This window comes from Pristiophorus japonicus, chromosome 12, assembly GCF_044704955.1.
Source record: "Pristiophorus japonicus isolate sPriJap1 chromosome 12, sPriJap1.hap1, whole genome shotgun sequence".
Taxonomy (NCBI): domain Eukaryota; kingdom Metazoa; phylum Chordata; class Chondrichthyes; family Pristiophoridae; genus Pristiophorus; species Pristiophorus japonicus.
In genome coordinates this window covers 140,295,194-140,321,048 of record NC_091988.1, presented here as the reverse complement: position 1 = coordinate 140,321,048, position 25,855 = coordinate 140,295,194, and the positions used below count along the sequence as shown (strand labels likewise).

At 47.7% G+C, this 25,855-nt stretch overlaps 1 protein-coding gene across 7 annotated transcripts in view; it reads right to left on the bottom strand.

The window, feature by feature from the left end:
• helz2a (helicase with zinc finger 2a) overlaps positions 1 to 25,855 on the bottom strand; it is a 223,040-nt gene that overhangs the window by 129,405 nt on the left and 67,780 nt on the right. Inside the window, exon 1 of one of the 7 annotated variants that reach the window (XM_070895985.1) lies at positions 545 to 573. The exons of the other annotated variants lie outside the window; for them this stretch is intronic. The gene's annotated coding sequence lies outside the window, so the exon portion shown is untranslated. Of the gene's footprint in view, positions 1 to 544; positions 574 to 25,855 lie in introns of those variants that run through there. 7 annotated transcript variants of the gene reach the window in all.

Here is a 25,855-nt window from a genome sequence, read left to right as displayed (position 1 = left end):
GCTGGAAGTTCAGCACCCAAGTCAGTGGAAAAGAACAGCAGGAACATTGTACAACAGGCTGCCGATCCACTATCGCCCATATCACGCTAGCGCTTATGATCATTTTCACCCCCTGTGTTACTGAAATCTTCGGATGATTAAACATACCAGAAAGCACAAAACTGACCTGCGGTTTAAAAGTAGAGCTTGTCAGCTTCCATTTCAAACGTGGGTGTTTAGATATTGACATCTACGTTCTTTTGAAAATTGTACAAGAACAAAGGAATAGAGTCTAAGCTCATGAATCTGACTAACAAGATATAAACAGTCCCCAATACAAAACTAAAATACCAAAATAAATGATCGTTAGCTATAATACTTCAACCAAACTTAACAAGCTTGAAAAATAATTTCACTTTTAAACTTATAAAATAACTGACGCATCAATCAAGGCGGTTTTTCAACTAGGCCCATTTTTTTTTAGCTCTTCCTGTCAAACTATTAATCTGTAAAGAATCAGTTTGTTGATTATCTACAGTACTTCAATTCTTACTAAGAGACTCACCTTATTTGTCTTGACAACAGTTTTAATCATTTTTACTTGGAACTGTGAAAGTCATCAACAAAACTATTCGATTGAAAAAAATATAACTATTTGCATAAGTTTGCATAATTTCCTGTAAAAGATCTCTGGTGAATCAGATAACCACTTCCTGACAGCTGTCCCTGCTGGCTCTCAGAAGTTGCCACTACATACTGCTTCATTTGATTGCCCATTTCTGTCTTTCTCTAAATCTTCTTGAATTTTATTCAATTATTCGAAGCACATTAACAAAGCAGTCCTTTCAGTACGGGAATACATGCACGAACTGAAGTCCTTCGAACAGGAGTTAATTTTACAATACTACCTTGGCAGAGTAACAAAGCACACTGTGCTCATGTATAGTTTAAAGATGCTAACCCGAAATGCTGATAGTTCTTGCTATACATTTTATTAATCCATGCAGGTAGGAGATGCAACAATATGGTACACTATTAAAGGCAGGATATCACAGATTCAAATCAAAGACATGAGGGTGGGAGGTTGGTAAATATAGCATCATAAAATATTACTATAAATATGCATATTATATACACAAGTTTTTCTAAGTTTCTTTCTATACATGCATACACTTCAGGTTTTTAATTTCCTATTGTTTATGTAATGCAACAGCTTACTTCACAATTCCTTGGCAATAATTGCAGCCCCATAACTTTTAATCTTTTCGATATTAATTATTTAAAGCATTATTACAATAATAGTTTTCATTTGTTTTCTCATTGGTGAAGTCTACACTGAAACATTCAAACTGGTCTACCCTTCACTTCTAACAGTATTTTAGCTTTTCCCCTTCTTTAGATCTACCCACACCAATCCCCGGCTGAGGGGAATGGGTAATCGAGCTGGTCCCAGGCTTCTACCAATGCTGCTGTTTATCTAGCTGCTCACAGATTACTAAGACCAGCCTGAATGCCTTGCACTCTTACTTCAAGACCTCTCCATCCCAAGAGTCTGCTCCCTTAAGTAAAATCAGGAAATTAAGGGCTTAATTTTCCCCAGTGTCGTTTTTTGGCTCATTTCAAGAGTTACGCCAGTTTTTTTTTTGGCCTTGACTACTCCAAAAATTAACTTGCATGTTTCCTTATTCTAATTTTTTAAATTGGTGCCATGCAACCTGTCTTTTAGCTTCGGGAGGTGGAGCCTAATGTCTGTGCCGAAAAAACGATGCCTCCACCTTCTGCGCATGCGCAAAATAAAAATGTTTGTTACGTGACTGCTATGGCCGCGCATGCCCAGTTCAGCTCCCAATCTGCATTCGACCATTTTAAAAGAACCAGTTGTGTGTGAGAACTTTGAGTGCTGTGTGAGAACTTTAATTCTCAGTGGAAAAATCGGAGCAACAATATGCAACGCGGCTCAAGGACCAAGAATTTCTCACAAGAGGAAGTGGAGGCTCTAGTTACTGTAATTGAGGCTAGTTGGGACGAGCTGGACACCAGCAGAGGTCACATAAAGATTTCACCCAAAGAAATGAGGAAACGCTGGAACCAACTTGCAGAAGATTACTGAGCAATGGTGACCACCCCGAGGTCTGGAGGCCAATGTAAAAAGAAGTGGCAGGACCTTGGTCAAGTAGTTAGTGCAATATTTTCATTTTTCAATGGAATTGCAATTGTAAATGTGACAATCTGTATGTCCCACCCAGCAGAAAGACACCTTCCCTAAAAAGTTATATTTTCATCTTTGCAGAGGAAAGTGCCACGCAACAAAAGAGAGAGAACTCGAACAGGAGGACCCCGGAAAATTTGCACCCACTGACACACTTGGAAGACGGAGTCGCTGCTTTGATGGGTCCTGCCTGGAGAACAGCAACCACCACTGCACAAGCTGGGCCCACATTCGAGGAAGAGGGTAAGTCCTGCAGTACTGCGCGGGCAAGCCATGCTTCGGTTCATGGGAATGTCTCCGTCAGCTATGCTCCGGTTGATGCAATGTGCTATCATTCATCGTGGTCCTTCAAATGAGCCTGCTGCCTGCGCTGTGTGAGCCTACTCATGCCAACCTGCCCCCTCCTCTGCTGCTAACCATTTGTCTGTTCTGTTATATTTTGCAGAACTTGAGGCCAACCCTGACGAGGCTGAAGCCGATGCAGAAGATTCAGACACGGACAAGACTGAAGAGGAGAACATCTTCCAATCCCACCTTCCAGACCATGGGAGGGAGGGGAAGCAGGAGGGGCAGGGGGAGGTGATGGAGGAAGCCCCCACTGTTGTACTCACTCTGGAGGAGGTGCATGTGCTGCCCATTGAGATGCCAGCCCATTTCCTGAGTGGTACGAGTGTTGGGACATTCCATGGTTTTGCACAGTCCAAGGCTGCGGGTTCCACTGGGGTGAAGCAAGGTACACCCAGGGCCCCACCATCCGAAGGTGCTCAAAGTGATGTGGGTACAATCAATGCAGCCCTATACCTTTGGGAAGCCAGTAAGCCTGGAGAAGCCCACAGCCCTGTCACGCATTGCCTGGACGGTCATGGGGAACTTTATGTAGTTATTCCTCTGGGCATGTAGTGCAGTTGTCACCTGTCGAATGCAGATATGTGTTGCAGGTTGAGAAATGGCGCACACATCCCCAGTTGTGGCCTAAAATGACCCAGATGCATAAAATGAAAGTGCAGCTGTAACTTTTACTTCAACTGAGAAAGCAGTCCTCCTGACGCTTCTAGGGCGTAGGTCTGCTTTTATGAACTCACAGATTTCGGTTACAACTTCTTTGCGGAAACACAGCCTTCTCACACAGTCTCCATCACTCAGGTGTATGTATGAATGCCTGTCTCGATATACCAAATGTGGGCACGGCCTCCTGCCCATCATCCTACATGCTCAGAGGTTCCTCATGCGATGATGTCTAATCGATCTTCTTCTCATGCAAAAGCCTTGCACGAGGTATGGCATTTCAATATTGCCCCCATAATTTAATTGTAGCTTTGCAAGAAGCTCAAAACAGCAGGACAAAGCACACAAACCTTCTTTCTTCTCTCTCTCCCCAAGATCGCCGCCCTAGCATGGACCACACCCTGCCTGTGCATGTGCAATAGGCTTGTTAGAACGGGAAGCTAGGCATTCAATTAAGACATTTGGGGCAATGAAGTCTGTAATGTCCTTACACACTATTATAAATTCAAATGAGGCACATTCTGCAGACAAGGTTACTCTGTGACCTGAACCTTTATTTCAGGACCAAGAAGTGATGACCCTGCGTAGGACCTCCCTTTATATACCTGGATGACCAGGTGAGGAGTGTCTCCCACAAGTTCACCCCCTGTGGTCAAGGTGTACATTTCTTAGGTGTATACAGTATTGTTATGAAGATTACAGTTACATGAAGGTTACATACATGACATCACCTCCCCCGCCCCCCCAAATGTCTTATGGGTTCAAAGATTAAGTCTTTCAGGCGGCCGATGCTCTCTCGTAGAGCGCCGCAGTTGGGGCTCTGGTTGTTGAGCCTTGGCATGCGTCTCTGTCACCTGTGGTGATTCCAGCTTGTCCGGGCTGGCTGCAGGGACTGTGCATGCCGCTGAATGTTCTTGTTGCTCGTTCACTGGCGGTGGTGTGGGCAACATCTCATGATCTTCCTCAGATTCCTCAGTGCCCATGCTGAACATTTTTTTTACTTGGTCCAGATGCTTGCAGCATATCTGTCCATTGTTAAGTCTGACCACTATGACCCTATTCCCCTCTTTGCCAATTACAGTGCCCTCAAGCCACTTGGGCCCAAAAGCGTGATTAAGAACAAATACAGGGTCATCGATTTCTATACATCTCCCCTTTGAGTTATGGTCATGGCACTCATTTTGGGACTGGCGCTTGCCCTCAACAATGTCTGACAGGACAGGATGAATGAGGGACAGCCGAGTTTTAAGTGTACGCTTCATGAGTAGTTCCTCGGGCGGGACTCCCGTGAGCGAATGCGGTCGGGACCTATAGGCCAACAGGAAGCGCGATAGGCAGCATTGAAGGGAGGGTCCTTGAACCCGGAGCATGCCCTGTTTTATGATTTGAACCGCACGTTCCGCCTGGCCATTGGAAACCGGCTTGAATGGTGCCGTCCTGACATGTTTGATGCCATTACCCGACATGAACTCCCGGAATTCATAGCCGTTGTCACTAACCAGGATGTCCGGCAAGCCATGGGTCGCAAAGAGCGTACGCAGACTCTCCACAGTGGTGGATGTCATGCACAAATTCAATATGATACACTCGATCTATTTCGAGTACGCATCAACAACAATGAGAAACATTTTTCCCATGGACGGGCCCGCCTAGTCTACGTGAATATGTGACCATGGCCTGGTGGGCCAGGGCCATGGGCTGAGTGGGACCTCCCTGGGGGCATTGCCCAGCTGGGCACACGTCGTGCACCTGTGAACACCGTGTTCCAGGTCTGAGTCAATTCCCGGCAACCATACATGTGACCGGGCAATGGCCTTCATTAGCATGATGCCTGGGTGCTCGCTGTGGAGTTCCCTGATGAATGCTTCCCTTCCCTTCTGGGGCATGACTACCCAGCTGCCCCATAGTAGGCAGTCGGCTTGGATGAAGAGCTCATCCATCTGTCTGTGAAACAGTCTGACCTCCTCAGGGCATGCTCCGTGTGCGGGCGCCCAATCCCCAGTCAGGACACATTTCTTAATCAAGGATAGGAGGGGATCTCTGTTGGTCCAGATTTTGATCTGGCGGGCTGTAATGGGGGAGCCCGCGCTGTCAAAGGTTTCAACGGACATGACCATCTCAGTACTTTGCTCCGCTGCCCCCTCAGTGGTGGCCAGAGGAAGCCTGCTGAGCGCGTCAGCGCAATTTTTGGTGCCTGGCCGGTGCCGTATGGTGTAGTCATACGCAGCCAGCGTGAGAGCCCATCGCTGTATGCGAGCTGACGCATTGGCATTGACAGCTTTGCTGTCTGACATCAGGGATGTTAACAGCTTGTGGTCCGTTTCTAACTCAAACCTTCTGCCAAAAAGGTACTGGTGCTTCTTTTTCACCCGGTAGACACATGCGAGTGCTTCATTTTCAACCATCCCATATCCCCGTTCTGCTTGGGAGAGCAACCTGGAGGCATAAGCCACAGGTTGGAGTTGGCCCTCATCATTACTCTGCTGAAACACACACCCAACCCCATAGGATGATGCACCACATGTCAAAACCAATTTCTTACAGGCGTTGTACAGGGTCAACAGCTTATTAGAACAAAGCAGGTTCCACGCCCGATTGAAAGCCCGTTCCTGACAGTCCCCCCAAAACCAATCGCAACCCTTACACAGGAGCATGTGTAGCGGCTCCAAAAATGTGCTTAAGTTCGGCAGAAAGTTCCTGAAATAGTTCAAGAGTCCCAGAAATGAACGCAACTCCGACGTGTTGCCGGGCCTGGGCGCACGATGAATCGCCTCCGTTTTGGATTTGGTAGGCCGGATCCTGTCTGCGGCAACCTTCCTGCCCAAAGACTCGACCTCTGGGGCCAAAAACACACAGTTGGACTTCTTTAGTCGCAGGCCTACCCAGTCCAGTCGGCGTAGCACCTCCTCCAGGTTGTGGAGGTGTTCCTTGGTGTCTCGACCCGTGATAAGGATGTCATCCTGAAATACGATTGTTCCAGGGATGGATTTGAGCAGGCTTTCCATGTTCCTTTGAAAGATAGCTGCCGCTGATCGAATGCCAAATGGACACCTGTTGTAGACAAACAGCCCTTTGTGCGTGGTGATGGTGGTCAGTAGCTTGGATTCTACGGCCAATTCCTGGGTCATGTCGGCTGAAGTGAGGTCCAACTTGGTGAACAGCTTGCCGCCTGCCAGCGTGGAAAAAAGATCCTCCGCTCTCGGAAGCGGGTATTGGTCTTGTAGTGACACTTGGTTGATAGTGGCCTTGTAGTCGCCACAGATCCTGACCGAGCCATCCATTTTTAGGACAGGGACGATGGGGCTTGCCCAGTCGCTGAATTCAACGGGCGAAATTATGCCCTCTCTGAGCAATCTGTCCAACTCACTCTCAATTTTCTCCAGCATCACACACGGCTCTGGCTTTGTGATGCACTGGTGAGGCATCCGGGGTGATGCGTATCACTACTTTGGTACCTTTGAAAGTCCCGACACCAGGTTGAAATAGTGACTCAAGTTTCTGTAGGACCTGTGAGCATGAACTTCGCTCCACAGATAAAATGGTGTGCACATCTCCCCATTTCCAGTTCACCTCGGCTAGCCAGCTCCTCCCCAAAAGCGCGGGACCATTTCCCGGGACAATCCAGAGTGGCTGCCGGTTCTCTGATCCATTATGTGTGACCACCAACATTGCACTGCCGAGCACTGGGATGGTCTCTTTGGTGTACGTCCGTAATTGCATGTCAATGCGTTCTAGTTTGTGTCTGCTAGCTCTGACTGGCCATAATTTCTCGAATTATTGGACACTCATGAGTGACTGGCTGGCCCCTGAGTCCAGCTCCAAGCGTGCTGGGATGCCGTTTAATAGGACTTTCATCATCATAGGTGGCGTTTTGGTATATGAGCTGTGGATGTTTGCCACATGAACCCGCTGAACTTCAGCGTCCATTGCTTTGTCCCAAGCATCAACCTGCCCTGCAGACCCCTCTTCTGGTTCATCTGCCTCATAAATTAGCCTCACTGCAGGCTTCCTGCACATTCTGGCTAAATGTCCACTGAAGTTACAATTTCTACAGATAAATTGTTGAAACCTACAGGTTTTTGCAACATGTCTGCCCCCGCAACTCCAGCATGAGCTGAGATCGTTGTGAGCAAAATGGCTGTTACCAGGCATTCCTCTCTGATTGTCTCTTTGATTACTCTTGAGCACTCTGTTAATGGGTGTCAATAGCCCCATCCCGGGATGCATTGTCCGCCGTGATGGCGTAAATATCCGTTCAACCTGCCATTGTCTCTGTTGAGGACCCACTCTAGAGTCTGTTGCTGCCAGGGTGGTGTCGAATTACCCTTGCTTGCCTGCAGGGTTCTGAGTCGCGTTTACCATGTTAACTCCCCGCTCCATTGCCACTTTGGAAGCAGAGTTGCGCACGTATATTGTCTTGGTTTCCTCTTCCCCGCCATGAAGGTCTGAGCCATCAATGTCGCCGCTTCCAAGGTCAAGTCCTTGGTCTCAATTAGCTTTCTGAAAATCCCGGTATGACCAATGCCCTCAATAAAGAAATCCCTTAACATCTCCCCCCTGCAGGCGTCTGTGAACTTACAGAGGCTGGCCAAGCGCCGAAGGTATGCTCTGTCCTTCCCGACGTCGGTGTGTATAGAATCGGTGTCGGGCCATGTGTATACTGCTCGCCGGTTTGAGGTGCTCACCGATCAGTTTGCTGAGCTCTTCAAAGGTTTTGTCTGCCGGCTTCTCGGGTGCGAGCAGGTCTTTCATCAGCGCATACGTCTTAGGTCCACAGCTGGTCAGTAGATGCACCCTTCTCTTGTCAGCCGCTGCATCTCCCAGCTCTGCTAGAGCCTCTCAACGAAATCGTCCCAGTCCTCACCAACACAGTACCGTTCCTCTGTGCTACCAGTGGCCATTCTCTTGAGTCGTTGATTCCTGTTTCTCGTCGCCAAATGTAATGTCCTTACATACTACTATAAATTCACACGAGGCACATTCTGCAGACAAGGTCACTCTGTGACCTAACCTTTATTCACAGGACCAAGAAGTGATGACCCTGCGTGGGACCTCCCTTTATATATCTGGATGACCAGGTGAGGAGTGTCTCCCACAAGTTCACCCCCTGTGGTCAAGATGTGCATTTCTTAGATGTATACAGTATGCAGTGTTGTTATGAAGGTTGCAGTTACATGAAGGTTACATACATGACAAAGTCTAATGCAATTTTTACATTTTTGGTTTTTTTCAAAGTACCACTCTACCACCGACCGAACATCTCCTCACCGGGCTCGGACTCAGGGGCTCAGCGTCCACCACCACCCCTCCGCGGGCTTCTTTTGAAGCTGCTTTATAGTCTAAGGGTTCTCATCATTTCAGTTCGACTCCCACCCACCGGCCTTCCCCCCACCCCATCTCCCCATGTCCGGGCAAGGGAGCGATTCTGCCGGCCGATGCTCCGACCCTCGAGCCTGGTGAGGAGACGTTCTGTGGTGACGTGGTACTTTGAAAAAAAATCAAAAATTAATTGCATTAGACTTCCATTTTCTCCCTTTTGACTTTGAAAAAATTAAGCTTCATGATGCATATTCTTTGTTTTCTTGACTCCCTCCAAAACATCGCCTAGGAACAATTGCGTCTTTCTGCGTCGATTTTTTAAGTGCCCAGGTTAAGAAGGTTTGTTGGGAGTGGTCACATATGCCACTCGGAAAAATGTAAGTTGGCCAAACTTTCTTAATTGTGAAAAATTGGCGCAAATATCAGGTTACTCCCCCAGTGGCACAAAAAAATACTAACCTAAAAAAATTGTACCTAACTGAGTTACGCTGGCATAGAAACTTTGGGGAAACTTGGATATTTTAATTTCGCCAAAAAAAGGGTGCACGGCAAAAAATGGCGCAAATAACTGGGGAAAATTGAGCCCTAAATGTGGGTAAAGTGAAGCCATGAATTCACGTGTTGCCACTCTATGGAGCTGCTCCATCTTGTCACTTTCATTTTGTATTAAATCTTTCTTTGCTTATAAAACAGAAATTGCTGGAAATGTTCAGCAGGTCAAGCAGCAGCTGTGAGAGAGAAACAGAGTTAATGTTTCAGGCCAATGACCTTTCATCAGACAGATGAAAGATCAGTTCTGACGAAGGGTCATCCACCTGACACGTTAACTCTGTTTCTCTCTCCACCGATGCTGCTGAGCATTTCCAGCATTTCCAGCTTTTATTTCAGCTCTCCAGCATCCATGGTATTTTACTTTTGTAAAGAATTAAAAACTTCGATTTTCTCTTTAAACATGTTAACAGTAAATGAATTGGCATGAAATTTCACACACGAGAAATCGTAGTTACATATTACAGATGATCTTTATAGAGCCTGTGTTAAAACCTCAGCTATATGAGTTGCTAGTAGTGACAGAAACCTGGTACAGCAAAACAGGAACAATAAAGATTTTCTAACCTTTATGTGATATAAGGTCCTTCAAATGACGTTGTTTCATTACGTCATGGATTGGCTGGTAGAAACAAAAAGAGCAGGCTTAGAAAAGCCACCTTCTTTCCTTTGTTGCATTTTTAAGAACTTGCTGAACACTGACTCTCACTGCTCATGAAGTACGATACTAATTTCAGGAATCTTATTCCATCTGGTTTCATAGTGTCGGAAGCATATTGTAACAATGGTAATATTTTTCACTATAAGAGGGCTGATCTTAACCCTGCCCACCCCGCAGAAATCGGGTGGGGGTGGGGGGGGGGGCGGGGTGCGGGTGGCGGGGACAGTTAAAATGGCCCATAGGACATAAGAACATAAGAACATAATAACTAGGAGCAGGAGTAGACCATTTGGCCCCTTGAGCCTGCTCCGCCATTTAATAAGACCCTGGCTGATCTGGTCATGGACTCAGCTCCACTTCCCTGCCCGTTCCCCAGAACCCTTTACTCCCTTGTCGCTCAAAAATCTGTCTATCTCTGCCTTAAATATATTCAATGACCCAGCCTCCACAGCTCTCTGGGGCAGAGAATTCCACAGATTTACAACCCTCTGAGAGAAGAAATTCCCCCTCATCTCAGTTTTAAATGGGCAGCCCCTTATTCTAAGATCATGTCGCAAGCTTTAGTTTCGCTATGAGTGGAAATATCCTCTCTGCATTCCACCTCATCGAGCCCCCTTATTATCTTATGTTTCAATAAGATCACCTCTCATTCTTCTGAACTCCAATGTGTATAGGCCCAAACTACTCAACTTATCCTCATAATTCTACCCCCTCATCTCCAGAATCAACCTAGTGAACCTTCTCTGAACTGCCTCCAACGCAAATATGTCCTTCCTTAAATACAGAGACCAAAACTATACGCAGCACTCTAGGTGTGGCCTCAACAATAACCTGTACAGTTGTAGCAGGATTTCTCTGCTTTTATACTCCATCCCCCTTGCAACAAAGACCAACATTCCATTTGTCTTCCTGATTACTTGACCTAACTGCAATGATCCCGTCGCCTTCCCATGGGTGGCAATCTTAACCTGCTCTTCTGAGCATGTCTGAGGGAAGGCAGAGGATTCCTTCTTCAGATATGTAGATCAGGCTCGCATGACGTAATCGGGACTCGACAGCCGTTTTAACTGGAGGACTGCACGGGAAGCCGTTGTGGCTTCTTCGCCAGGCAGACCTGTAGCAAGAGGAACCATGGCCTGAAAGGCCCAAAGAGCTTAGTGCTTTTTATCTTTTTTGTTAGCTTCCTTGTGGGGTCAGGAGCAGCAGGAATGTTCCTCGGGGCCTCACAAGATCTCCCCTAACCCAGGCTTCCCACTCACTTCCTTGACCATGAGGACCTCTCAAACCCCCTCCCAGCCGTCCCTTCGGCTTCCCAATGGCAGTCCCCTGCTGCCCAACATCCCAATGCCATTACCCCCAACCCCTGCCCCGCTGGGCTCGGATGGGAGATGGATGGGGCTTATGCAGGTGAGGCCCGGGAGTTTCAGTTTCCCACATCTCACACTGCAGAAGGCGGAGGGTTTGCTGTCTGCCTACGCCTCCATATGTACAATTCCCATCCCAAGTTAAAAGCAACCATTAACTGTTTCACATTATCCGAGATCATTCGGAAAAAAAAGACTTGGATTTATATAGCACCCTTCAAGACCACTGGGCGGACATCTCAAAGCACTTTTCAGTCAATTAAGTACTTTTTGAAGTGTAGTCACTGTTGTAATGTGGCAGTCAATTTATGCACAAGCAAGGTCCCACAAACAGCAATGTGATAATGACCGCATCATCTGTTTTTTTTGGTTATGTTGAATGAGGGATAAATATTGGCCAGGAGTCCGGGGATAACTCGCCTTATCTCTTCGAAATAGTGCCATGGGATCTTTTACATCTACTTGAGAGAGCAGACGTTGCCGCAGTTTAACATCTTTGAGGGCAAAAACACGAAGGCAGAACATTATCTGAATGGCGGCAGATTAGGAAAAGGGGAGGTGCAACGAGTACAATGGGTGTCATGGTACATCAGTCATTGAAAGTTGACATGCAGGTACAGCAGACGGTGAAGAAGGCAAATAGTATGTTGGCCTTCATAGCTAGGGGATTTGAGTATAGGAGCAGGGAGGTCTTACTGCAGTTGTACAGGGCCTTGGTGAGGCCTCACCTGGAATATTGTGTTCAGTTTTGGTCTCCTAATCTGAGGAAGGACGTTCTTGCTATTGAAGGAGTGCAGCGAAGGTTCACCAGACTGATTCCCGGGGTGGATGGACTGACATATGAGGAGAGACTGGATCAATTGGGCCTTTATTCACTGGAGTTTAGAAGGATGAGAGGGGATCTCATAGAAAAATATAAAATTGTGACAGGACTGGACAGAATAGATGCAGGAAGAATGTTCCCGATGTTGGAGAAGTCCAGTTCAAAGGGACACAGTCTAAGGATAAGGGGTAAGCCATTTAGGGCTGAGATGAGGAGAAACTTCTTCACTCAGAGAGTTGTTAACCTGTGGCATTCCCTACTGCAGAGAGTTGTTGATGCCAGTTCATTGGATATATTCAAGAGGGAGTTAGATATGGCCCTTATGGCTAAAGGGATCAAGGGGTATGGAGAGAAAGCAGGAAAGGGGTACTGAGGTGGATGGTCAGCCATGATCTTATTGAATGCTGGTGCAGGCTCGAAGGGTCGAATGGCCTACTCCTGCACCTATTTTCTATGTTTCTATGTTATCCGAAAGACTGCACCTCTGACAGTGCCTCACTCCCTCAGACTGCTCTGGAGTGTCAGCCTGGATCTTTTTTATGTGGACTTCAATGTATTGCAGTACAGTTACTGTTACACACTTGCTTGCTAATCTGTCACTTCAACATCAGTGGATATTGAGCTAATTTCTGATTAATTTCAGTGGCAAAGCAATATAGCCAGCGGCATCAGTCAACAATAAAGTTTCTCACCGAATGGTTTATTTTCATTATTATCATCGGGAGTAGTTTTTTCAGGTTAATTAAAAATTCCCAGCTACTTATTTTGATTGCATCAGGTTGGTGCCTGGAAGGATTATGAAGAACTAATTAATATCTGAATCGCAGACATATAGGCCCCGACCTGAAAGTTCTTTCCGAGCGGGAGAGATGAATTGCGTGGGTGAAACACAGATGTCAAATCAGTGGGTCAGGATCTGCAATCACAGCTCAATGAAGCAATTAATTTTGACTTTTGGGTTTTGCATCTCCAAACTGTGCAGCAGGTGTGATGCACGCCCTTAATGATACAATCTCAGCTGTGTTTAAAGGGACAATGCACAGCTGAAAGTTGGAGGTGTTCAGGATAAATGGTGCACATCGAACAAAGGCAGCACCCAGATTCAACGATGCATCACTGGAATTATTGCTAGGTGCAGTCAGGACCAGGAGGGATAGACTTTTCACAGCAATGGGAGGGAGAAACTTGCTGCTCTCACCAAGAAGGCAGGGTTTGAGGTAGCTGAGGATGTGAGCAGCAGGAACGCTGTGCCCCAGTCTTGGATGCAGTGCAGGAAGTGATTTAATCACCTATCCATGACCTAACCTAATCAGGAAAAGTGAGTGCATTTGCTGATTCAACTACATCCTGTGGTTTAAGCCCCCACCCCATTTCACTCTGTCTTGCCAATCGTTCTCCATGACATCATTCCTCACACCCACTCAACTTTCAGCACCATCCGGTCTTCATTGTCTATGCACTTCATCACCTCCTCATCTATCCATTCACTGTTGGCGCTCACCCCAATCCTTATACAATGTGATGTATCTGTCTCGCAGTCACCCACACCAAATGCACTGTATCAATCAGGTGAATACCTCACCTTCACTCACTCACAGGTCTATTTATTTGTCCCTTGTAGGAGAAGCGAGCACAAAACACAAGGGAAGGGAGAGGACTGGAGGTGGCCTGCCACAAATGGACCACCCAACAGATGCAGAGGAGGATGCCCGAGAGATAAGTGACACATCCTCATCCTCCCAGTAGAAGATGACGAGAAAGGGAGCTCGCAATTAACTGGTGACAGAAAGACAACTTCCTCTGGCACACATATGCTGACTTTATTTCATCAATGACTGAACGATGAGAAGACTGAGAATAATGATTATCAAGATCGTGACGTTGCCACGACTAAATCGGATCGCTTTCCTTTGTCTTCCAGGGCCTTCACGTGCATAACAAATGTCGTAGGGCATCTACGAGGACAATTCCTCAGAGGGTCTCATTCCTTCTGACAGTGCACCATCACAGGACCTACAGCCATGCATCACTGCAGATAGTCACACTTCCGTGGGCCCACTTAGACAGGGAGTTGGGTTTTTCCATTGGTGATACAGACCTCACAAGTGAGCAAGAGCAGACACTGATGGCAGGGACAACTGTGGAGACTTTGCATCGGGGGCACAACTCTCTCCAAGCTCTGCTCAGCTGGACACAGATGGTGAACCCTGGGGGGCTATCATTGAGAAGGAGAATGCTAGAGGTGCATCATGAGCTTAGCCAGATACTGACAGGCGTACCATGTACACGCTCTACAATAGTGGAGGTAATGGAGGAGTCTAACTCGATCGTTGGTAGATTGGTAGCTGTCATGTATCCTACATGGCTACTATTACAAGGTGTGTCACCAGAGGGCATAGCAGTGGGAGACTTATAGGTTACCTGTACAGGCGTGCCTGGCCTAGTATAAAAGGCAGGCCACCAGGTGTGAGAGTCACTCTGGAGTTATCAATAAAGGACTAAGGTCAATACAGTTCAAATACAACACATTGCCTCATGGAGTCATTATCAGAGCATCCAGGACATAACAGTGGCACAGGGAATTGCGAAAATATTTGCCCTGAGGAAAGTGGCAGTTGTCCCCCACCCCTCCCAACCAGTAACTGACATCTACCTCATCTCCCAATGGCTGAGTCTGCTCCTGCACAGATGTAGGTGGAGCAATCTTTGGCAGGGCCCTCAGGAACTCCAAACACCATAAGGCGCAGGCCAAGACATAGGCCAGACGCATCTCAGCAGTTACGGAAGGGATCTGAGCAGCCTGCTGAAGACACACATGATGCACACAGATACAAGTAGAAGGAAGCGTATGTTCAAGAAATTGTAATTTACCAAGTGTATGCACATACATATTTGACAAAATGTTGGCCCAGGATTTGCGGTCGGAGGCTTCCCATGGGCAGATGCCTCCGTCCGCAAAAATGTCCATGAAAGTAGCTGGTGGTCCCGGAGGTTTGAAGCCTTGCGGTCCTGGGCCTCTATGTGGAGGCCTTCGTAGAGGCCCACGTATCCCAGGAGCGTATGGGCTTCGTACGCATCATTGGGATCACATGGGCCGGCCCAACCTATCAGAGTAGGTAATTCCGTATATACGGAACCATCATAAGTATGAATGGGAATACCCCCAAAAACACAGAAACACTGAAAATAACTTTTAAAAAACCATCGAATATTTCAAATTAATAAAAATGGAATTTAATTAATTATTTAAAACAAAAATGTAGTTTTTTTTAAAAATGTTAATATATTTTAAAGGCTCTAAAAATAAACTTACCTCATTTAACAGGATTTTAGATGTTTAAAAGAAATAATTTAACGTAATTTTCTGTACTTTAAAAGTCTTACGCTGATAAAAGCAGGCCTTACGCCTCCTGTTATCAGTCATAAGTATTTGAAGGACATTCGCTGGACAAGAGTTGGGCAAATAACCTACGGAGTCCCTTTAGTTTCGGATGCGGTGGATCTGGCAAGTTCCGGGTTTAGGCGAATGCGCTTCGTATACCTAAACCCGGAACTTGCGGGGACCCCACGGGCACATGCGCACCTTGGACGCACTCATGCAAAGTGCAATTTCAGGCCCGTTGTGTTGTTAAGTTTCTTTTCTTATAAAGCTCCACTTCTACTTCTTCCTCATTATCGTGTTCTGAGTCCCAACTCACCATGTCACTTGTTTCAGGATGTCAATACATGGCAACGACAGCAACTTGTGTTTATATAACACCTTTAACGTAGTAAAACATCCTAAGGTGCTTCACAGCAGTAGTATGAGACATTTAAAAAAATTGACACTGAGCCAAAAGCTTGGTCAAAGAGGTAGGTTTTAAAGAGCATCTTAAAGGAGAAAAGAGAGATAGAGAGGCGGAGAGGTTTAGAGAGGGAATTCCAGAGCATAGGACCTAGGCAACAGAAGGCACGGCCACCAATGGTTGCGATTATAATCAGGGATGCTGAAGAGGGCAGAATTAGAGGATATCTCGGGGGGTTGTGGGTCTGAAGGAGATTACAGAGCTATGGAGGGACGAGGCCATGGAAGGATTTGAAAATAATTATGAGAATTTTGAAACTGAGATGTTGCTTAATGAGAAGCCAATGTAGGTCAGCGAGCACAGGTGATGGGTGAGCAGAACTTGGTGTGAATTAGGACACGGGCTGCTGAATTTTAGATCACCTCTCGTTTGCGTAGGGTAGAATGTGGGAGGCCAGGAGTGCATTGGAATAGTCAAGTCTAGAGTTAACAAAGGCATGGATGAGGGTTTCAGCAGTGGATGAACCGAAGCAGGGGCGGAGACGGGCAATGTTACAGAGGTGAAAATAGGCAGTCTTAGTTATGCTGCAGATATATGGTCGAAAGCTCATTTCAGGGTCAAATGTGACACCAAGGTTGCGAACAGTCTGGTTCAGCCTCAGACAGAAATTGGAGAGAGGATGGAGTCAGTGGCTAGGGAATGGAGTTTGTGGCGGGGACCGAAAACAATGGCTTTGGTCTTCCCAATATTTAAGTGAAGAAAATTTCTGCTCATCCAGAACTAGATATCGGACAAGCAGTCTGATGATTTAGAGACCGTGGAGGGGTCGAAAGAAGTAGTGGTGAGGTAGAGTTGAGTGTCATCGGTGTGCATGTGGAAACTGACTGTGTTTTTGGATGGTGTCACCAAGGGGCAACTTGTAGATGAGAACTAGGTGACCCATCGGGTGAATGTGCAAAGGATGGATTAATGGTTGAAGGTCTGTTTAGTGCAAAGGGAAGTGGAGTGGTTCTGGTAAACAATCCATCCGTCACCTTCCTTCTGCATTTATGTGCAGCGCACTGTGAGATGCTCGAGATGTTTTCAGCAACGCCCTGGAAAGGAACCAGAGGCAAACAAATTGAGGGAGGTGTTAATCTTCGCATCCACTGGTAATGCGTGTTCATGAGATCCAGCAGGCAGTAAGTCTTCTTCTAGATGGCTGCAGATGTCTGCTACCACCTACATGACAATCTCAGCCAATGGAAGCACTGCTTTTGCGAGAGATCAAGGAAGCTGAGCCTCTGCCTGTAAATCCTGTGGTGTGGGTACCTCCTGTGACCACGGCCCTTTTCATGTACACCTCCCTCCTGTGCACCTCTCTCTAGTGCACCTCCCTCCTGTGATCCTCTCTCCAGTGCCCCTCCCTCCTGTGCCCCTCACTCCTGTGCACCTCTCTCTTGTGCCCCTCTCTCCAATGCCCCTCCCTCCTGTGCACCTCCATCCTGTGCACCTCCCTCCTGTGCACCTCTCTCTAGTGCCCCTCCCTCCTGTGCACCTCCCTCCTGTGCACCTCCCTCCTGTGCACCTCTCTCTAGTGTGCCTCCCTCCTGTGACCCTCTCTCCAGTGCCCCTCCCTCCTGTGCCCCTCACTCCTGTGCCCCTCTCTCCAGTGCCCCTCTCTCTAGTGTCCGTCTCTCCTGTGCCCCTCTCTCGTGTGCACATGCTATCCCACCACAGAACATTTTCACTGCTGTGGATGGTCTTTCTCTTCTGATGTGCTGTCAAACACATCCATCCTGACCTTGTCAGTTTGAAAGCCTCCAAAGTTGAGAAAAGGCTGCATCCACACAAGAACTCTCTGACAAATATTTGCCAGAGGGACTGAGACACCAGCTGTAATCAGTGAGGTTTTATTCAGATGGTTCAATCACAAGTTTAAATAGCCACTTGAACGTTAAAGTGAAGGGAGAAAGGGATAGACTGATTACAGTCAGCCTTACCTCGGTGGCAGAAAAATTATTGGGAGAAAATTCTGAGGGACAGGATAAATCTTCAATTAGAAAAACACGGATTAATCAAGGACAGTTAGCATGAATTTGTTAAGGGAAGGTCATGTCTGCCTAACTTGATTGAATTTTTTGAGGAAGTAACAAGGAGGGTCAATGAAGATAGTGCATTTGATGTAGTGTATATGGATTTTTGCAAAGTTTTTGATAAGGTCCCACATGGCAGACTGGTCACGAAAGTAAAAGCCCATGGGATCCAAGAGAAAATGGCAAGTTGGATCCAAAATTGGTTCAAAGACAGGATGTAAAGGGTAATGGTTGATGGGTGCTTTTGTGATTGGAAGGCTGTTTCGAGTGGGGTCCTGCAGGACTTAGTACTCGGTCCCTTGCTTTTTGTGGTATATATCAATGATTTAGACTTGAATATAGTGGGTCTGATTAAGAAGTTTGCAGATGATACAAAAATTGGCTGTGTGGTTGATAATGAAGAAAAAAGCTGTAGACTGCAGGAAGATAGCAATCAACTGGTCAGGTGGGCAGAACAGTGGCAAATGGAATTCAATCCAGAAAAGTGTAAGGTAATGCATTTTGGGGAGGGCTAACAAGACAAGGAAATATACATTAAATGGTAGGACACTGAGAAGTGTAGATGAACAAAGGGACCTTGGAGTGCATGTCTACAGATCCCTGATGGTAGCAGGCCAGGTAGATAAAGTGATTAAGAAGGCATATGGAATACTTGTCTTTATTAGCCGAGGCATAGAATACAACAACAGAGAGGTTATGCTTGAAATGTATAAAACACTAGTGAGGCCGCAGCTGGAGTATTGCATGCATCAGGGGTGTTAGTAATAACAAAAGGATATTTGCGAAGGGCTGCTGCATAAAATTTGGCAAGTGTTTGCTATAACAGTGTTCCACTAAAATAGATAGATAACTAAAATACATAAATATACTCATAACAGATATTCAGTTATCCTTACTAAACCAAGTATATTAACTGTACCTAAAAAAAACAAAATTAATGAATTTGACTTTTTGGTACATAACTCATATAAATAATATTTGTCTACTTAACCATTTTAGAGAGGCTTCTAATTTAATACTCATGTTTTTAAAAAAAGCAAGATTTGATTTAACACTCCACTCTACAACTGGGGAGTCTTGTCAGCCAGCCATACCTATTTGCAATTGTGGGGCGCACTGCTCATCTATTTCGTTATTGGAGCACACCTGCGATTTCCTGGTTTGCACAGCCGATGGACAAGTCTCCCCACTAAGCACACAATTGCTCATTCAGTCCCATAAAATAACACTTCACAGGACCCTCATTAAAGAGAACAATCATTGCATCACTTTTACAAACTCCAGCTGCCTGTATTGAGCCTTGTTAATTATGACTGAAGTGAAAAATCAATATCCCACAGAGGCACCACTAAATGATCACTCAAGGATTCCTATATTGTCAGAAAGTGTTCGTATCATGATGTACACCGTAAAGAAGTTGGCCTGGAAATTCATCTCAGGCGGTGGTGCAGAACAGGCGGTATCGGATCAGCCGCCTGTTATACACAGCGCCTGATATTCAGTTCCACTGACTGCAATAATGGGCGTACAATGGGTGGTATCGGACCGGCCTCCTGTTATACACAGTGCCTGATATTCGGTTCACTGACTGCAATAATAGCCATGTAATGGGCAGCCGATCCGATTCCTATATTTTCAGAAAGTGTTCGTATCATGGTGTGCATCGTAAAGAAGTTGGCCTGGGAATTCGTCTCGGGCGGTTTGCGTCATCGCCCGAGACGAATTTCTAGGCCGTTGTACCTGGTATCTTGGACAAAGCTCAAACAGCTTTGGAGCCCGGATTCATCCCATTCAGTCCTTCTCCAGACCTCCTTGGCCTGACCTGAGGAACCCTCATCCACATGGCATGCACCTAACCCTGGCCCCTGTCATTGAGAACAAGCTTGATCTGCCCTGAGGTCTGAGCAAGGCATCGTACTTGATTAACTGCTTAGATGGCTCCTCCAATTAGGTACAGCATTCAAACTGCACTCCCTGTATTAATATGGAGCAAAGCAATTGTTTCCCCAAGTTGATGTCAATGTGTATTTCTGAAAACAGAAATTGCTAAATGGAAATCAGTGTTCAATAAATCAGAAGTGTTATGCCTCTGCAAAAGAAAATGTATGAGTGTATTATGTTCTGATGCATAACTCACACTATAATGCAGGATTTAGAGTCTGTAAACCTGAAAATGTGACTTATTCACTGGTGTAACCATCAGCTGACATAAAAGTTCTGGATGCTTATTTTAAACAGTATATTTGGTGCTGTTTGAGAAAACGTCTGTTCACGCCACTGGTCTAAGGTCCTGTGATGGCCTGGGGAATGTGCACCATGTGGTTGTTTGTAACAAGCCAAACAAACCTGGAGGGCCCGGGCTTGAAACTTGGCCTGTTCTGAGCAATGTTTAAAGTGGGCTGGAATGGGCTGCTATGCTGTTGCAGTGTTAACTTACTGGATACGTTATAGAACTGCTTCTTGTTCTTCAGCTGGTCCCACTCCCAAGTGCTGCTCATGGTCTGACGGACAACTTGCTCAGCATCAGGACCTGCAGATTCGCTGATTTCTCAAGCATTGTCGGCCAATTATTTGGCACAGACTGCTGCTTCTCCACTTTATTTGTTACAAGCACAGGTGTGCAGGTACTTCTGCAATTTGCTGCAGGTCCTGACCAGCAAGAGAAAAGTTAATACGACAATTAATGCTTGCTACTTGAGAAGCTATGACATTTTGCACTAGAGCTGAGATAATTAAGGATGGCCTGATAGAGATCTTCAAGGTTATGAAGGAATAAGTAAAAAGTGATAGATTGTTTCCACTGGTCAATGAGACATTAACAAAAGTGCACAAATCTGAGATAACCACAAAAAGAATTAAAAGGAAAAATTAGGGAATAAAATGTAGACAGAAGAGGGTAGAAATACGTTGGCATCTGGTTTCGGTGAATACTTGCTCACAGACAAGATTGTACTGTGGGGCTATTCGCAGTCGAAAAGTCTGCTGTAGGCCTGAAATTCCCTCCTCTAATATTATCAAAGTAAGAATACGTAAAAGTGATGGAATTTGTCTGGAAAAAATGCAAATTTGGCCGTGACGAGCACTTCTCTGACTACTCTCGCTCCCGGCAGTACTGCTGTCCTCCTCCAGTCAGGACCGGCCCCAGCAATTTACAATGCCCAAGGTGCTGCAATTGTACTGGCGGGGTTTTTCAGAGGTGACCACTTTTCAATAATTTACCTGTGGCTTCATGCTAAGACTGGAAGTGGGAAGAAATTAAGCCATCAATGCTTGATCAGTCCTCCTTTAAGACACTGACTGATCCAGATTCACAAGGGCTTTGGAAACATAGGGCCCAAGTTTCGGCATCTGGTGAAAACGGCGCACCTCCGAGACTTACGTGACCTGCCTGGGCTCGAAGGTGCGCCAGAATATTCTGCAGCAATTCTCCAGTCCTCCTGGAATGTGGCGTGGAGTGGCGCAGCGTAGTCTCCCTGGGGAGGAGACTGCCTGCAGGGGGGCGGGGCTAGGGATCATGCCTTCTTCTCAGAGCCGGCAGCGTTGCGCATGTGCGCCTGCGCAATGGCTCGGGAGAGCGTGGATACCGGGAGGGGGAGAGAATGGATACCAGGGGGGAGAGGGAGAGCGTGGATACCGAGGGGGGGGGGGAGAGCGTGGATACAGAGGTGGGGGGGGTGGATACCGGGGGTGGGGGGGGAGAGCGTGGATACCAGGGGGTGGGGGGCGTGGATACCAGGGGGGGGGGGGGGGTTATGGAAAATCCTCTAACTTCCCTTGCTGTTGTGATGTTGATGTGTCCTTTGTGTTTAATGCTTCCCACCCGCCGTCTCTGGCTGTGCCTGCACTAAACTTAACTCTAGGTAAGGTTTTTCAGAACTTACAAAAGTGGACATTTACTCCATCCTAAGTTAGTTTGTGGATACCGAGGGGGGGGGGGGGTGGATACCGGGTGGGGGGGGGGGGCGTGGCTACCAGGGGGGAAGGGGAGAGCGTGGATACCGAGGGGGGGGCGTGGATACCGGGGGGGGGGGGGGGGTGGATACCGGGAGGGGAGGGGGGGCGTGGATACCGGGAGGGGAGGGGGAGAGCGTGGATACCGAGGGGGGGCGTGGATACCGGGGGGGGGGGGGGGTGGATACCGGGAGGGGAGGGGGGGCGTGGATACCGGGAGGGGAGGGGGAGAGCGTGGATACCGAGGGGGGGCGTGGATACCGGGAGGGGAGGGGAGGCGTGGATACCGGGAGGGGAGGGGGAGAGCGTGGATACCGAGGGGGGGGCGTGGATACCGGGGGGGGGGGGGGGGGTGGATACCGGGAGGGGAGGGGGGGCGTGGATACCGGGAGGGGAGGGGGAGAGCGTGGATACCGAGGGGGGGCGTGGATACCGGGGGGGGGGGGGGGGGCGTGGATACCGGGAGGGGAGGGGGAGAGCGTGGATACCGAGGGGGGGCGTGGATACCGGGGGGGGGGGGGGGTGGATACCGGGAGGGGAGGGGGGGCGTGGATACCGGGAGGGGAGGGGGAGAGCGTGGATACCGAGGGGGGGCGTGGATACCGGGAGGGGAGGGGAGGCGTGGATACCGGGAGGGGAGGGGGAGAGCGTGGATACCGAGGGGGGGGCGTGGATACCGGGAGGGGAGGGGGTGGGCGTGGATACCGGGGGGGTGTGCAGGGGGGACGTGGCAATCGGGGTGGGTGGGGCGGGGGGAGCGTGGCAACCGGGGGTGGTAGGGGGGAGCATGGCAAGGGATGGAGGAGCATGGGTTGGGGGGCACTCAATGATCGAAGGGACGGAGGAGAGAGCAGAGGTGCCTCCTTCCAGCCTCTCCCCCACACCCCCCACACACCCCCCTCCCCCCCACACACACACCCCGCCCCACACACACACACACACACACCCCCCACATCCCCCCCCACATACACACCCTCCCACACACCACCCCCCCACACACACACACACACACACACACCCCTCCCACCCACCCCACACACACACCCCCTCCCACCCACCCCACACACACACCCCCTCCCACCCCTCCCACACACACAACCCCCCCACACACACACATCCCTCCCCACACAAACTCACCCCCCCCACCCCCCCCCACACACACACACACACACCCCTCCCACCACCCCCCCGACACACCCCTCTCCCATCCCCCCACACACACACCCCCACCATACACACACACACCCCCACCACACACACACCCCCCCTTCCATCCCCCCCACACACACACATAACCCCTCCCAGCCCCCCCCCACACACACACCCTACCCCACCCCACTCCCACACATACACACACACAGACACACGCCACACACACACACCTCCCCCCCCCGCACCTCTCACTGTCAGATACAGAGAGAGAGAGAGACACTACAGAGAGAGACACTGACCGAGACACCTTCCCTTCACATAAAGGTAGGACTTCTATTTTTTATTGATTGATTACTTATTACTTTGGTCTTGGTGCTTTAGGTGCAGGGTTCCTTCTATTTTTTATTAATTAATTGCTTATTACTTTTTGTGCTTCGTTTAGTGCTTGGTGCTTTAAATGTACTGCTTTGTTTAGTGCTTAGTGCTTTAAATGTACTTTGCTTCTTTAATGTTGTTGTGAAGGTGGTTATGGAAAATCCTCTAACTTCCCTTACCCCCCGCTGTTGTGATGTTGATGTGTCCTTTGTGTTTAATGCTTCCCACCCGCCGTCTCTGGCTGTGCCTGCACTAAACTTAACTCTAGGTAAGGTTTTTCAGAACTTACAAAAGTGGACACTTACTCCATCCTAAGTTAGTTTGTAGTAAGTTTTCACTGCCGAAACTTGCAAAACAGGCCTGAATGGCTGGACACACCCCCTTTTGAAAAAAAAGAACCTTACCTAAAGCCAACCTAAACTAACTCACTAGAACTGGAGCAAACTAATATCCGAGAATTGCAATTTCTAACATACTCCAAACTAAACTAGTTGCTCCAAAAAACTAGGAGCAACTCCACCCAAAACTTGGGCCCATAGAAAGTAGGTGCAGGAGTAGGCCAATCGGCCCTTCGAGCCTGCACTACCATTCAATATGATCATGGCTGATCATGCAACTTCATTACCCCATTCCTGCTTTCTCTCATGCCCCTTGATCCCTTTAGCCATAAGGGCCACATCTAACTCCCTTTTGAATATATCTAACGAACTGGCCTCAACAACTTCCTGTGGTAGAGAATTCCACAGGTTCACAATTCTCTGAGTGAAGAAGTTTCTCCTCATCTCGGTCCTAAATGGCTTACCCCTCATCCTTAGACTGTGACCCCTGGTTCTGGACTTCCCCAACATCGGGAACATTCTTCCTGCATCTAACCTGTCCAATCCCGTCAGAGTTTTATATGTTTCTATGAGACTGCAAGTGGAGGTCAATCCCAAGAGTTCAGCTCCAAGAACATGGCTGCATTGCCGCAAAAAGTTCAATGAGCTTGCCAACATCGTCAAGGTAAAAATACTGCTCTTTTACACTTAGCTCGCACCTCCAGCCTCACTACTCACAATACTCTCCTCCCCTTCAACCTCCTAAGATCACTGCTTCACACTTCACTCCATGTCCTTCTCCTCATACTCACACACTCAGCACTAGTCCAACTTTCATTTCCTGCCAGCGAGCTTGCGCATAAAGCGTACAGCATGGAGGAGATCAGCTCCAACTTGTGGCCAGATTTCACGCAGTACATGGAGACCATTTTGCCCAACCTTCACAGCCACAGGCAGTGTTGTCCATGCCTTGCTGCATGGCTTGAGTTGTGACTGCAGCAGGTGACATAACACAGTGACAGCCACCTTTGTGAAGCGAAGGGACCTCATATATTGCTCCTCCGAAAATTTGAGCTGAGAGAGGTACTTCCTGAAGACGCTCTGTGGATATGGCCTCCTGCACAGTGCCCTCCCTCATCATCAAGCTCAAAAGGCAACCCTTCCAGACCACCCATGGCTGCAGTCAATCTTTACTGAAGGCAGCCAAAAACAGTGCAACACCAGTGTAAAGTCCTGTCCCCTCAGTACAGATTCACACGAGGCATGTAGTGAAGTTAAGGTCACTCTGGACCTGCACCTTTATTTCACAGCTCTGGAATGCTGCACTTGCCTGAGACCTGTCCTTATATACCTGTCTCTTGCAAGTGCACCCCTGGTGGTAAGGTATGCTGGTGGTTACAGGTCATATCTTATTACAGTCATGTATAGTATGTTAGGATACAGTTCTATATAATAATGTAAGATACATGACAACCAGCAAAATCTTCTTCTCAGCAGTCAGATTAAGTTTTCAGAGACAGAAAACAGACCAAAAAATGCCCAAAAGTTAATCAGCAGCCTCAAATGACAAACCGACAACTAACATGTAAGTAGTGAATAAGCCCTTTTAAATAGTACTGCTGAAGGGGCCTTCCTGCCTGTTAGATTCATAGAATAGTACAGCACAGAAGGAGGTAATTCGGCCCATTGAGCCAGCACCGGCTACTTCAAAGAGCAATCCAGTTAGTCCCACTCCCCTGCTCTTTCCCCATATCCCTGCAATTTTTTCTCCTCCAAGTATTTATCCCAATTCCCTTTTGAAGGCTACTATGGAATTGTATCCACCACCCTATCAGGCAGTGCATTCCAAATCCAAAACACTCATTGTGTTAAAAAGCTTTTCCTCATATAGCCTCTGGTTCTTTTGCCAATCACCTTAAATCTGTGGCCTGAGGTTGGCAGCCCCTTGGCGGCCCACCAACTGCACCCCATGGAATGCCAGCAACAAAGAAGCTCTGAACCTATCCTAATATGCAGCACAGTCTATAGCATCAGGGCCCACTATGGTCCAAACACAGCCGCCAATGCCGTTGCCCCTACCCTCTCGTGCCTCAATGCTGCTTCTGACTTACCTGCTTGGCTGAGTGCTGATGCTACTGTATCTCCCACCCGAGCCCCTCACAATCCCCGATGCTCCTGCCTCAGCCCACGCACAGTTTAGAGATAAATATTAGAAAGCCATTTAAACAGATGAGGAAAAGCTAAAAATTCAAGAGACAAAAAAGTGAAGTAGAATGAGACTGAGTGAGGAA